Source organism: Suricata suricatta, chromosome 16, assembly GCF_006229205.1.
Source record: "Suricata suricatta isolate VVHF042 chromosome 16, meerkat_22Aug2017_6uvM2_HiC, whole genome shotgun sequence".
Lineage (NCBI taxonomy): Eukaryota > Metazoa > Chordata > Mammalia > Carnivora > Herpestidae > Suricata > Suricata suricatta.
In genome coordinates this window covers 17,689,830-17,704,983 of record NC_043715.1, presented here as the reverse complement: position 1 = coordinate 17,704,983, position 15,154 = coordinate 17,689,830, and the positions used below count along the sequence as shown (strand labels likewise).

The window sequence follows — 15,154 nt, the reverse complement described above, 5'->3', positions numbered from 1 at the left end:
CCGCCATTGCCCGTCGCCGCCACGGCCCGGCCGCCCCCCCACACACACCCGCCCGCTAGGCCTCCCTCTTGGCGGCGCGCTAGGCCTCTGGCGGCGGCGGCAGCAACAGAGGCCCGCGCGCCGGCGACTCCATTTTCCTTCCTTTGTCTCTGCCCTCGAGGTCGGCTCTTGGCCCGACTGATTGCCCGACCGCGGCCCGCCCTCTGCCCTCCGCCCCGCCCGCGGCGGGTGGCCTTAGCCGAGAGGCGATCTCCGCGTCCCGGCTCACGCGTCCCCCTCGCTCTAGGGTCCCGACCCACTGCCGCCCGGCTTGCGCGCCGTAGTTCGGTGTCCGGGTAGTATGAGTATCGGGCCCTGGCCGACGCCTCTCTGGCTGCCCCTTCTCCAGCCTGCCCGGTCCCCGGAACCTACCCGGCCGCTCTGCGAGCGTACCCCTGCTGCTCGGCTGCTCGGCGGTCGCTCCCAGTCCGCGCGCCGCCGCCGCTGGTCTCCGTCTCCGCCGAGTGGCGCAGGCGGCGCTGCTGCGGCTGCGAGCAGAGGGACCCCAGAGCTGCCGAGAGCTCCCTCTGCAAGGCTGGCTGAGCTGCTCGCGCCTCGACGCTGCCTGAGCGGGCGGGGGGACGCGCGCTCGCCGCCCCCGCCGGGCCCTGCTGCGCCCCCAAACTCGCGCCCGGGTTCCTCGCTGGACCTGACTGGTGCGGCCCCGCACAGTGGGCGGAAGAGACTCGAGTTCCGCACGGAGTCGTTTTCCTACAGCCAGGGTCGGACTTCTCTTGTAATGATAGCCTGACTTTGTGCGCTCAGAGATCTCAAAGGGGATCAAAACTTAATTTCATTTTGATCTCAAGTGATGTGACAAATTCCTGGATTCGGGATTATGGGCTTGCTGAATTTGTTTAGGCAAGCCTTGAGTTTCCCTCCCGCTTTAGAATGTCCTGACGCTGAGTTAGTACAGTATTTAGTACCTGATGGTTTGGCTAGGGGAAGGCAGTTCAACCCCCGGGATTGTGCAACCCGATCTAAAGCGCCAGTAGGGTAGAATGAATTTATTCTTGACTCCACTGGTAATTTGCCCATACGCTGAAATATGAGGGTTGATGTTGTAATTGAATCCTGGGTCACTAGCTGCAGTTGGTTTATAAATATCTACGCCTAATGTAACTACTCTTTAGTAGCTGACTTCCTGTAGCCCAGAGTTCAACGTTAAGTAAACATTCGCATATGTAGTCTTCAAGCTTTGAGTTTAAATCAAGTAGGAAAGTGCTCTATAGGCGGCAAAAGAAGTTAAGCAGGGCAAGTACATTAAATTTACTGTCCTTAACTGTCTTGAGTCATTAAAAAGCTTCCTGTTGAATTGTCAGAGTTTTCTCTTTTTCTGTTTTCCTCAAGAATTCTAGTACTTTAATAAAGAGTATGCAGCAGTTGACACATCAACTTGGGTTGCTCTGGAGAAAGAAAAATCTTAACTTTTTTTATAAGACTGTGTTAAGCTAATGAGGAAATTAAAACAGGCTGGGGCTAAACAAAGTTGTTAGGTGTGCTCAACCTGTAGGACTTTCAGCAGTCTGTGTCTATAGTAGTCTTTCAACATCCCTTTTTCGAATCCTACAAAATGTTCCTTCTTCCCCCTCCTACAGTAAAAGTAAAGTTGCACTAACAAATGCAGTAGTATTGATGAAGTTCAGGTTTGGTAATAGAACTATGCTTAATTGTCTAATAAATTAGTCTATTTGTGTAAATTTTTTTTGCATTTGTGAGATTTTCCACAATGGGATGGCAGGTGGTCTATTTTACTTATAAAAATAATTTCTGCACAGGTTAAAAATTAAAATCCAGAAGATCTGTATTGGACCAGGAGTAAAGTTTGTTTTCCCTGGTTAGTGTTATACTCCATAAACCATGTTTTGTTTCTTCATTAGTTCTGCCATATCTCGTCATCAGCCTCTCAGTCTTCCATGTCATTTATGCTCTTTTAGTGGCATAGATTTTGTTCACAGAGTTGCTGCCCTTGAGATTTCCTGTATGCCAGGATTCACTACTTTGTTTTTATTGGAAATTGAAATCTACAGAGAATAAATTGAGGATGTAAGGTTACCCAAAGGAACGTATTACTTAAATCAGTAACACGAAGAAGATTGCAACAGGAATGTTTGTCCACTTAAGAGAATACTTCTTATTTAAGAAGAATTATAAAAAGCCATCCTTAGGGGTCTATTCAACCAACATAAGAAAATTTAGAAGTTGTAAAAGTCATTCTTAATACTCTTCCAATTCTAAGATGTTTAGGATTTTGCTTTAAAGAACACACAAAATGAGCTTCTTGGGATGGCTTAGGGAGTTCTTTGGGAGTGCAGAGGCCACCTGTGGCTGACTAGGGCCCCAAGGTAGATTCCTGTGGCAGAGCCTTTCACGGTGGTGTCTGTGGGCAAAAAGTCTACCTCTAGAGACTGGTTTTTTGCTTCAGGGATGCTACTGGCATCAGCTTAACTCCCCATCATCTGTAACCTCCATTTCATTTTTTTAAACCAGAAACTTAGTTGATCATCTGCCTACCTTATCGATCTTAGTCCAAGATGACTTCAGGTTCTTTTGCCAAAAATTAGGTCCCTCTTCAAACAACTAAACTTTGTCATAATTTAATACTTTGAGAAAGAGCATACAGGTTTGGAAAGAACAATAATGGCAAATAATGTATAACCTTGAAGACCTGGGTTTGCAACTGGATGTGTAGTTTTGACATACCATATTTGTTTTTATTTTATTTAAAATTTATTTTGTTTTTATTTTATTTTGAGAGAGACAGAATGAGTGGGGGAAGGGCAGAGAGAGAGAAGGAGACACAGAATCTGAAACAGGCTCCAGGCTCTGAGCTGTCATCACAGAGACTGATGCGGGGCTTGAACCCACAGACTGTGAGATCATGACCTGAGCCTAAGTCAGATGCTCAACCGAACTGAGCCACCCAGGTGCCCCCCATGTTTGTTTTTCTAAACATTAAACTTTTGGGGCGCTTGGGTGGCTCAGTTGGGTTAAGTGTCCGACTTTGGCTCAGGTCATGAGCTCACAGTCTGTGGGTTCGAGTCCCGCATCGGACTCTGTGCTGACACCTCAGAGCCTGGAGCCTGCTTCAGATTCTGTGTCTCACTCTCTCTGACCCTCCCCCACTCATGCTCTGTTTCTCTCTGACTCAATAATAAATAAAAACATTAAAAATTTAAAAAAAACATTAAACTTTCTCTAGTCAGTATCTTCAGATCTTCACTGGCAGATCTGCATTTTCTTAGTGATTAAGTATTTCAGTGCAAAGATGGAACATTGCGTATTGACTCTTAATATATGCACTATGAATAGTGATTTTTCTATGTTTAATCTTCATTTTTAGTCACCTTTAGAATGTTTAGGTACATAAAATCTCCTTGAGACATGCTAGTAACAATTGATGGACTCCAACACAAAAGTGTTTCTTGGACTAGATACACTCATTCTCTTTTCAAGATATAAATTACCTCTCAACAGAGATTTTTTTTTAGCTTCATCTAAGAAAGTATTATATCAGCTTGGTTTTGTGAGCTTTAGTTAATTATGAAATGGATTCTTTCATAGTTGTACCTTATATGTCAAATTCTTTGGAAACTCTTACTTCAAGTTTAGCACTTTCATTTTACTTGGAAGTTTCGTTTCTTTTTCTTTTTTTGCTTTGGAAGTAAGTTCCACTCTACTATTGCCTAAAGCTTAAAGCTTGACAATTCATATATTTGTAACTTAGGGATAAAATTGTCGGCTAACAAAGTATTTCATTGCTGTGCTTCTAGAGTTTCAGGACAGTGAAAGCTCTCTCCATAGTTATCTTATTAAACTGAAAAATACAGTCTTGGATAAACTAAATTAGTAAAAGCCCCTCCTTGCTCAAGATAAGGAAATAATACTGTTAAAGGACCATTATTACATCTATAAGAATTAATTTTATGTTTACTTGAATACATATACATGTGCCATTATTTCCTTGTAAGGTCATAATGGTATTTTTTAAAAGAGTTTATTATTTTCCTCAGTAATATGAAATTAATATTTTTTCAGTAATGTGTTGCAAGTAGACCCAACATGGGGCTCAAACCCACAACCTCAAGATCAAGAGTCTTATGCTCCACCAACTGAGCCAGCTAGGCACCCCAGGGATGCTGTTTTGATAACCACAAATCTTTAGTGCTTTGTATATTTAGCAAATGTCTAAAGAAATGTGTTTTATTATTGGTTTGATAGGATTTATGGAATTCCTTATTTAGTAATGTGACGTATTAGAACATATTGTTTTTTAACCAATTTTATCAGTTTTTATCTTGCCCTCAATTTGCTTTTCATATTATATGTGCAGTTGTGTGTATTTGGTGTTCATAAAATGATTTGTGTTTGTGTTTTAGAATGATCACAGACCTAGAGCCAAAGAACAAGATGCACTAGTGGACAGGTTGCTGACCAGGGCCTTGAGAGCTGGGTTCTGTGTTCCCTCCTCAAACTGACTGCAGCCACGGAGAGGTAAATGCTCTTTCCATTTCTTGGTCTTGAAAATGGGAGTAATAAATCCTTTCTGGGGTTGGAGGATTTGCTATATTGTTCTTGGGTATTGAAGATGCAGGACAGTGGATGATTGAGGACATACAGGTTTTATAGTCTGAGTCCTCAGTTTGAAACTCTGCACTGCCATATACTAGCCGGGTGGCACTGAGCATGTTTGCTTAACCTTTCTACTCCTATAATCCCCATTTGTGAGAGAACAACAATTACAGAGGCTACTCTAGATTGGTGAGAACATGTATATAGCATTAAGTACCATTCTGAATATATACATAGACACCAGAAAACAGTTGTGTTTTTTTTTCTTCCAGAAACTCTTGGAATGTATTTTGACTATTGACAAATGATGTCAAAAGTCCATGGCCTGTGGCAATTTGAAATTTTGATGAGCAAGAGATGGAATCCTGTTCTTGTGGAAATGGATCCTAGATAAAAGTTGTCTTAATTAATTTGAGTTAGGCTAATTGATGGCCCATTTTTGTATCAGTATAATATTCATTATCAATAATGTTTTTAAAATCATTTTGAAGGTTCACTTAAAATTTACTGTAGCCTACAATTTCTGCTATAAAATATAATGGACATTATAGGGAACTTGAAACAGGCCTCATACATGTTGACATCTCCTAGGCTTTGGAATCTCATAAACAACAAAGTAGGATATCTCTTCTCAGGGTATTAGAATGCACATCTTATCCCCTAGAAAATATGAAAATAGTTTAATTGTAGTTGTGTAATGGCAAAAGGGAAAGGTGGGAATTATAAATGCTGACATTAGATAAACTTATGTGAATGAATCATCTAAGTGACTACAAGATTTTCTTACAAGTTCTGCTGGAGCAGATAGAGAGGAGGAACAGGGGTGAAAGCTCTACTATTCTTGAAATCTCTATTTCCCATGGCCAGCTTAGTACACTGATAGGTGGGAAGGACAAGATTTATGTGCTAGGATTCTGGCACTCAAGAACTAATTTGTACCCTGCAGGGTTTTTTTAAGGAGTGTTAACATAGAGTACGTATTAATGAGCTCCTGAAAAGAAAGACAATACTGATTTAAAAAATTGTTGAGAAAACTAACTGTAAGAGTTTGGGGAATGGGATTGTAGGAACATGTTGGTCACTTTTAAGTATTATGGCAATTTAATTGTTTAGATCCCTGTTTCTCAAACTGGGATATGAATACCCTTAGGGTACAAAGTGGTATGATTCCGGGGTACTTGAAGCCACAAGATAAACATGACCCATCTTCTTGGAGCTTCAATTGTGCTCATTGAGGGGGCGGTGAGTTAAGTAATTTGACTGGTAAGTAATTTTTAAATTTTTACATTAAAACAAATACCCTTTTTAGGAACAGAATGGAAACTCTGTATGACTGTCTAAGATAACACAGGTTTTCTACAATGTGGGTCATGAGTGCCTACAAGTAAGAATCACCCTTTGTGTAGGTATTACAGCAGAAACATTTGAGAAGTAACACTTTTGAGCTATGGAACACCTTTACCATCCAGTCCTTACTTTGTTCCCTGTAGCATCCTATTGTGGAATACAGACATTAAGTGGTATTAAATGGTGCTTGTTTGCTTGCATGCATGTTCCTACAGGTGCCCAACATGCATAAGAGCTGTACACAGATTGGTAGGCAGTTCTAGATGGCTGGACCAAGTCAGAAATACTGTCATTAAGACCATTCCAATCACCTAATTATAACTTAAAAAAAAATTTTTTTTAAAGCAGTGAACAAACTCAGTTCTAAAACTCCAAAATGGGGTGTCTGGGTGGCTCAGTCTGTAGAGCATGAGATTCTTCATCTCAATATGAACTCTTGTGAGTTCAAATCCCACGTTGAGGCTACTTTTAAAAGACCACGCATCATTTGGGGTGCCTGGGTGGCTTAGTCGACTGAGCTTCTGACTCTTGATTTCAGCTCAGGTCCTGATCCCAGGATCATTGGGATTGAGCCCCTGTATCAGGCTCCATGCTGAGTGTGGATTTCTCCTGCCCCTCTCCCCTACTTACGCATGTGTTCTCGCTCTCAAAAAAAATTTTTTTACTGTAAAATAAATTCTACAAAACAAAATTTTGAAAGCAAATGTTATATTAACTCCAGCATAATTATCAGTGTATACTGATTTGTTTGCCCCATTCAAGTTGAGTATTGAGAGTCTTAATGATATGTCTAAATCTTTTTTTTTTATAACATTTATTTATCTTTGAGAGACAGAGACAAATCATGAGCAGGGGAGGGGCAGAGAGAGAGAGGGACACACAGAATCGGAAGCAGGCTCCAGGGTCTGAGCTGCCAGCACAGAGCCGGACACAGGGCTCGAACCCACGAACTGTGAGAAAATGACCTGAACCGAAGTGTGACACTGTACCAACTGAGCCACCCAGGCACCCCTAAATCTTAATCTTGTAGACCTTGTGACTCCTAAGGCAGTTATTTAGAAGTGTCTGTTCTTAACTGTTTGGGGTTTTATTATTATTACCTATTGTTACTAAGTGTATTGCTCTTAATATAAATGGCACTTAAATATATTTTCTAAATTGACAGTTCTTGCTCTTTGAATATAAGTTTTATATTTGAACCTAATTTTTCTAGATATCATGAAGTTTGAATTTGTCTGAAATGATTTGAATTGGATCAACTTGTATATTTGGATGTACTCTAAATATTTGTAGCATTTGTTGAATACTACTTTGAACACTGCCTTTCTACTTTGTGCCAGGCACTGTGTCTCATACTGGGGATTTGAAGTTAAATAAAAAGATTATTTTCCTGAGGGTCTTGAGGAATGGGGCAAGATATTAAGTGTTTGTGCTCTGATAAAAGTGTGTTCAGCATGCAGAGGGGTTATAGGAGTTGTTGAAAGATTTTGAGAAAGGCCTTCTGGAGGAGAGACCTTGCTCTAGGTGTATCAGGAAATTCAGAAACCGTTTAAATTTGATTTTAATCCCATTAGGGCACCAAGATTTAGTTGGTGCAGCTTAATAGCTATGTAGCCTTGGGCAAGTCCATTACAGGTGACTTCCTTGTGCCTTCCTTTCCTCTTGGTAAAATGATGTATCTCCCTTGTTATAGGCTATGCCAGTTAAATGAAGTATTGTTAGGGGGATATATATGTATTTATACCTGTTATGTGCTATATACAAGTAAAGTGGTAATTTTTAGACATTAGAATAGTTGGTCAATGTGTATATTTTGCATTAAGCTACAGTGATGACCACCAGACTGTACAAAAATTTAAGTGAACCAAGTAAATTGGGACTTTGTGGATGACAAAATTACACTAATCAAAATTTCTTGAGCAGCAGAGCAATGGATGAATAAATAGGACCATACCCCATTTCGGAATGATGTTTGACAACCACTAAAAGAAACTAATTGGGAAGACTCTTAACCAGCAAAATGCCTATGAATTTTTATTTTTCTTTAAATATAGTACAGAAAAAGAAATTGTTTTGGAATAAAAGTAAAGAAAAAAATCCAAAAACCTGCACATAGCAAGAACTCAGTATTTAATTGAATGAATGCCCCAGGAAGACACTGGTCAAAATAAATCAAGAACTAGTAGTGCAAGATGGCCAAATTTGGGGTAACTTTTCCTAGCTTTTTTTTTTTAATGTTTTATTTATTATTGAGACAGAGAAACAGAGCATGAGCAGGGGAGGGTGAGAGAGAGAGAGGGAGACACAGAATCCAAAGCAGGCTCCAGGCTCTGAGCTGTCAGCACAGAGCCCGATGTGGGGCTCGCATTCACCAACTGTGAGATTGTGCCCTGAGCCGAAGTCAGACACTTAACTGACTGAGCCACCCAGGCGCCCCACTTTTCCTAGTTTTTCTATAGTTTGTATAACATTTTGTAATGCAACTAGATTTTTTTTTTTTTTGGTGCCAAAACCTGAGGTCTTTTTTTTTTTAATGTAGAATTAACCAAAATTTGAGAATGACCATATTCAACAATAGGGAACTGATTAAATTGTGTTAAATAGAATTAAATTCTATATAATAGAATGTCATAAAACCATTGTATTTTATATAGTAATATATTGAAATGGAGAGATTTGAGACATTTTACATAAAGCAGATTATCAAATGTATGCACAAAGTTATGTGTGTATATATAGGGAAGAGACTATAGATATAAACCAGAATGTTTATATAAAACCTATAGAAGGGCACCTGGGTGGCTCAAGCAGTCTACTGTCCAGCTCTTGATTTTGGCTCAGGTTATGATCCCAGGATTGTGGAATAAGCATGGATCCTCAGCTTAAGATTCTCTTTCTCTCGACAAACAAACAAACAAACCCTATAGAGGCTCCTGGGTCTTGCAGTTGGGTAAGTGTCCAACTTTGGCTCAGGTCATGATCTCACGGTTTGTGAGTTCGAACTCCACATAGGGCTCTGTGCTGACATCTCAAAGCCTGGAGCCTGCTTTGGATTCTGTGTCTCCCTCTCTTTTTCTGCTTTCCCCCTGCTGGTGCTCTTTCTGTCTCTCAAGAATAAATTTTTTTTAAATGTTTAAAAAAAAATCCAAATCCTATGGATTTATATTCTAAATTATCTGAGTTTTCTTCTATTTATCTGTATTGTATAAATTTTAAAGGTAAAAGGAATCCAATATGGTAGGGAATAGGACTGAAGCTTTCTGATAAATATAATGAAATAATAAAAGGAGTTTTTATCTCTTTTACTCTGGCAGTAAAGTCTAGACGTCTTGGGTAGATTTGGGGTGCCTTGGGTGGCTTAGTCAGTTAAGCTTTGACTCTTGATATCAGCTCAGGTCATGATCTCATGGTTCATGGATTCGAACCCCATGTTGAGCTCTGTGCTGGTTGTGCGGGGCTTACTTGGGATCCACTCTCTGCCCCTCCCCTGCTCTCTCTCTGTCTCTCTAAATAAATAAAATTCAGACTTCTTCAGTGGATACAAAGCCTTGCTAGAATACTGTTGGAAAAGTGCAGGCATGAAGAGAAGAAGGCAGGAGGGAGGGTACTGTCAGCCATGTATCTGGCCACATGTTGGAAGGAATTGACATTGCAGAGGCAATTCTTAAAACTTTCCTCACATTTGGCCTTAAACTTTTTTTGTGTCATCCGAGTAGCACTTAGTTTCATTCTTTGAAAGAGTTTAATAATTGTAGAACTATACTAGACCCCAAAGAACCCTTTTATTTTCTTTCCACAAAGATAAACACTATTAACAGTCTGGTGTGTTCCTTTTGGGGTTTTTCTCTGCACTTTTGTAAATGGGCATGTACATGTAATACAGTTTTAAAGACAATGTAACTGCTATACAAGCATTTTGTAACTACCATATTAAATATAAACACATGGGGGGAGAATATATCAAACAGTACAAATTGGTAATAATGAAAAATAACTTCCTCCCACTTTTTATCCTTTTGTTTTCTTCTCCAGAGGTGATAAATATTACCAGTTTTCATACATCCTTCCAGAGAAAATTCTGTGCATGCATTAACATAAGTGTTTGTGCATCCTTAAAAAACACAGATGGCAGACACTATACACACAGGGTGGACATTAGAGAAAGATGTTCTAGTAGATATTCTTGCATGCACCTCTTTGGGCACTTGTACTAGTATGTTTATACAAGGTCTTTGTAGGAATTTAATTATTTATAATTCCTAGGAGAGGGAATGGCATGTACAAAGGTCCAAAGGCAGGAGAGAAGTCTAAAATGTTTTGGCTCCTGATAGCAGGCTTTTTTGTTTTTTTAACATTTACTTATTTTTGAAAGACAGAGACAGACAGATCACGAGCAGGGAGATACAGAATCCAAAGCAGGCTCCAGGCTCTTAGCTGTCAGCACAGAGAGCTGTGTGGGGCTCGAACCCACAAACTCTGAGATCATCACCTGAGCTGAAGTCAGACGCTCAACTGACTGAGCCACCCAGGCACCCTGAAAGCAATTTAATACAATTAGAGCAAAGTGTATGAAGTTGAATGCAGATCTGCTGATATGGCCCTAAAGGACCTTGTAGGCCAGGTGAAAGAGTTAAGATTTGAGCTTACAAGTTTTCACATGGTGAGTTTCAGAAGGGAAGTCTCCCTGCTGATAATGAATTTTCATTTTAGAAATCTGGTCAACTGTGAAAAATGGGTGGTAAGGGAGCAAGAGGGGAAACTGGGAAACAACTTCAGAGGCTATTGTATCAGTCCAGGCGATGAGATACACGCGCTACTTAAGGTAGAGGATCTCACTAGGAACTATTTGTATAGTTTGTTTCATTTTATTAAACTAAGTTGGGGGGCACCTGAGTGGCCTATTTGGTTAAGTGTCTGACTTTGGCTTGAGTCCTGATCTCCCCATTTGTGAGTTTGAGCCACTCATCAGGCTCTGTGCTGACAGTGCAGAGCCTGCTTGGGATATTCTCTCTCTCTCTCTCTCTCTCTCTCTCTCTCTCTCCCTCCCCTCTCTCTCTCTCCCCTCTCTCTCCTCTCTCTTTCTCTCTCTTTCTCTCTCTCTCCTCTCTCTTTCTCTCTCTCTCTCTGCCCTTCCCCTGGACTCTGTCTCTCTCTCTCTCCCAAATTAAATAAATAAACTTAAAAGAAAACAAAACAAAAAAACTAGGTTGGAATTCCATCCTGCATCCTCTTTTGTAATCTTCCTTCATGTATGTTCTGAACATTTTGCCTATTAGATACTGTCTATTGCTTCACATTACTAGGAATGTACTTCCTTATTGCTGGATGTTAAGTTTTGTAACCTGTTCTTCTGGAGACAAATGTCTTGTTTTTAACCCTAGCTTTTTTATCTCCAATAACTTTATCCCTCCTCGACCCCATTGTTTGAATTAATTCTAATATAAGATTAAGTGGACCTTGAGTAAGACCCAAATTATATATTTGAGTGGATAGATTTTGATATGTCTGTAGTAACTGTTCAGAGTCCTTTTTTGATTCTGTTCTTAATTCTTAGGAGTAGGTATTTGCTGATTTAGGGACTTCTAGGTAAGTGTTCATCTTAGCTAATGGCTAAATCGGTTATCCTATCAAGTATATAAGTATGGTTTTCAGCATTTTCACACTAAAATTAAAGAAATCGTTTTCTTATTTTGCAGAAGGGTAGATGATATAGTAGTTTCTCCAACAAGAAAGATAGCAATAGAATCCTAAAATGTCTTAGGTTGGGAGGGCTTTTGAAGAGCAGGTGTCTTGATACTCTGTGTGCAAGGAGAGTGTGGGGTTATACAAATAGTGATTGTACCTTCACTTTGAGCAGTCTTTCTAGTATAAAAAACAGGTTGATGGAGGGAGGAAAAAGCTAGTTTGGTAGATTTGTATCTAATGTTTGTGGTGTTTTTGCCTGACACAGAGAGTCCTCATTAAATTTCATCAACTTGAGATGTAAATGCCACTCAATAAAGTCGTGTGCCTTAGCCATCATTTTTTTACATTTTTTTAAATGTTTATTTATTTTTGAGAGTGTGAGCCCAGGCAGGGCAGAAACAGAGGGAGACACAGAATGTGAAGCAGGCTCCAGTCTCTGAGCTGTCAGCACAGAGCCCGATACGGGGCTCAAACTCATGAACTATGAGATCATGACCTGAGTTGAAGTCAGACACTTAGCCTACTGAGCCACCTAGGCACCCCAAGCTTTCCTAATCTAAATAGATTTTAGAGACTTCTGCCTGATTCTTGGTTACAGACAAGTGGACTGCAAAGCTAGAAAGTTACCTTTTGCTCCATCCTTTTGTACAACTTTGCTAGGTGCAGTTGTTAAAATTTCTGTCTGATTTTTATAGCTGGGAAGTGGGGGTACTTGTTCCCTTCTTACCTATAAGGATGAATCTAACTGATAACCTAAAAAAAAAGTGTAGGATGTTAAAGTCATAAGAAATTTTAAGTCATCTGGCAATCCCTTCATTTTACAGAAAAGAAACCTAAGAGGCAAAGTGATGTACCTGAGGTCATAGATGTAGGACAAGTGCTTCTCTCTTTTTTATTCTTTCCCATACCAGCTCTGAATAGTCTGTGGGTTTCACAATATCCTGCTGCATTTGGTTCTGTAGCTAATTATTTGATATATATTCATGTGAAAAAAATTTTTTAATGTTTATTTTTGAGAGAGACAGACAGAGCACAAGCAGGGGTAGGGGCAGACAGAGACCGTCAATCGAAGCAGGCTCCAGGCTCTGAGCTGTCAGCACAAAGCCTGATGTGAGGCTCTAACTCAAAAACTGTGAGATCGTGACCTGAGCTGATGTTGGATGCCTAACTAACTGAGCTACCCAGGCATCCCTATATATATTCATTTTTTAAATCTCTTTTAACAGAAATATAAATCAGTGTATGTCTATAGAAAAACAGCATGAAGACTATGCATCATTACTACACTTGAGTATAGTATACTTGCGTACTGGCACACATTAGGTTTTCAGTATGTATTTGTCAGATTTTTTTTTTTTTTAATTTGTCACCAACTTTAAAGGTTGTCCATATATACCGAGCATTATTAGCCTCTGGCTGTCACTGATGTTAAAGGTCTAGTACCACCACTATTCAGATTTTGAGCTTATTCACCTCTTCTAACTCAGAACCTTTTCAGAGTCCTTCAGTAGTTCTCTGTGATAAGAACAGACCATGGTATGAAGCCAGGGTTAGTTAGCACCTAGTTTTAGTATTATCTATTTGGACCCCTGAAAGTTCTAAATTATTTCAGCCCACTATTTTTTTATTTCTTTATAACTTCTGGTATAACAAAATTCTGGCATAGCATGGTCATTATCATACTATCATGAAGCAGATCCAAGATATTTTACATTCCCGTAGGTATGATAAATAACTATTCTGTAATAATAGAGGGTACCTTGGGGTGCCTGGGTGGCTCAGTCGGTTGAGTGTCCAACTTCGGCTCAGGTCAGATGTCACGTTTGTGGGTTTGAGCCCCGCGTCGGCCTCTGTGCTGACAGCTAGCTCAGAGCCTGGAGCCTGCTTCAGATTCTGTGTCTCCTCTCTCTCTCTGCCCCTGCCCGCTCATGCTCTGTCTCTGTCTCAAAAATAAATAAAACATTAAAAAAAAAATAATAGAGGGTACCTTAATTGTTTTCAGTATTCACTATCTCTTTTAAATTGTATTTTTATTTTATTTTTTTAAGTTTATTTATTTTGAGAGAGGGGGATAGAGAGATTCCCAAGCAGGCTCCACACCATCAGCACAGAGCCCAACGCAGGGCTCAAGCTCGAGAACTACAAGAACATGACCCAAGCCAAAACCAAGAATTCAGTCACTTAACCAACTGAGCCACCTAGGTGCTTCATATATCTTTTTTTTTTTTTTTATGTTTATTTATTTTAAAAGAGAGTGCATGCAGGAAAGGAGTAGGAGATGGAGAGAGAGAATCCCAAGCAGGCTCTTTGCTGACAGAGCACAGCCCAGCACAGGGCTCTGCCTCATAAACCATGAGATCATAAACTGAGCCGAAATCAAAAGTATGGACACTTAACCAACTGAGCCACTTAGATACCCCTGTTTTATTTGTACTTTATCTTTGTACTCCCGTTTAGAATATTTGATTTCAGCTCAGGTGATGATCCCAGGGTTGTGGGATTGGGCTTACACTGAGTGTGGTTCTTGCTTGGGATTCTCCCTCTCTCTCCCTTTGCCCCTCTCCGCTGGATATACACTTGTGCACTCTCATTCTCTCTCTCTAAGTAAATAAATTTTTTTGTTGTGAATATATATTGAGATTGTAAAATGGAGTGACTTTGTTACCTCTTGGGAATAAATTTTATTTATAATTTATTTTTATTTCTGGCCCCTTCTCAGACAAGGTCTTTGCTCCTTCCTTCCTTGTCATGTCTTTTGGGTATTCATAAATATATATTCCCCCCACCATTTCTTGGGTAACCTATTGCCTGTATTTCCTTCTTTCCTGTATTTTTGTTTCCATATTTTTAAGGAGCAGTCAAATTGATAAATTGTTTTCATTAGAGTGACATTTTCTTTCTTTGTTTAAACTTCTGTATGTCTGTATTTCTATACATGTATATCCTTTGTGTTTTTCAGATTTCTTTTGTTCTGTCTATCGAATAGCACTTTAACAATTTTCCATACTTCATGCTATTATATTATTTACTAAGGATATCTTACTTTTTTTTTAAGTTTATTTATTTTGAGAAAGAAAATGAGCTGGGGAGGAGCAGAGAGAGGTGGGGACAAAGATTCAAAGCGGGCTCTGTGCTGACAGCAGAGAGCCCAATGTGGGGCTTGAACTCATGAACCATGAGACGAAGTTAGATGCTTAACTGACTGGCCACCCAGGTGCTCCTCATAGTCTTTTTCTTTTTTTTTAATATATAACTATAGGGGTGATCAGTATTAAATCAGCCTGAGCCTGGGTGGCTCAGCCGGTTAGGTGGCCGGCTTCGGCTCAGGTCATGATCTCACGGTTGTGGGTTCGAGCCCCTCGTCGGGCTCTGTGCTGACCGCTGGCTCAGAGCCTGGAGCTTGCTTCAGATTCTGTCTCCCTCTCTCTCTCTGGGTTTTTTTTTTTTTTTCTGAGAGACAGAGACAGCATGAGCAGGGGAAGGTCAGAGAGACAGGGAGATAACAGAATCC

General features: G+C 40.0%; 2 protein-coding genes across 5 annotated transcripts in view; one reads left to right on the top strand and one right to left on the bottom strand.

Moving 5' to 3' along the window:
* AGRP (agouti related neuropeptide) overlaps nt 1-815 on the bottom strand; it is a 59,077-nt gene extending 58,262 nt beyond the window's left edge. The window contains exon 1 of the mRNA XM_029925200.1: nt 412-815. The gene's annotated coding sequence lies outside the window, so the exon portion shown is untranslated. The remainder of the gene's footprint in view (nt 1-411) is intronic.
* A 3,607-nt stretch (nt 816-4,422) lies between these two features.
* CTCF (CCCTC-binding factor) overlaps nt 4,423-15,154 on the top strand; it is a 47,544-nt gene continuing 36,812 nt past the window's right edge. For 3 of the 4 annotated variants that reach the window (XM_029924563.1, XM_029924561.1, XM_029924564.1), the window contains exons 1-2: nt 4,423-4,533; nt 5,762-5,874. The gene's annotated coding sequence lies outside the window, so the exon portion shown is untranslated. The remainder of the gene's footprint in view (nt 4,534-5,761; nt 5,875-15,154) is intronic. The other variant, XM_029924562.1, reaches the window with a different exon arrangement.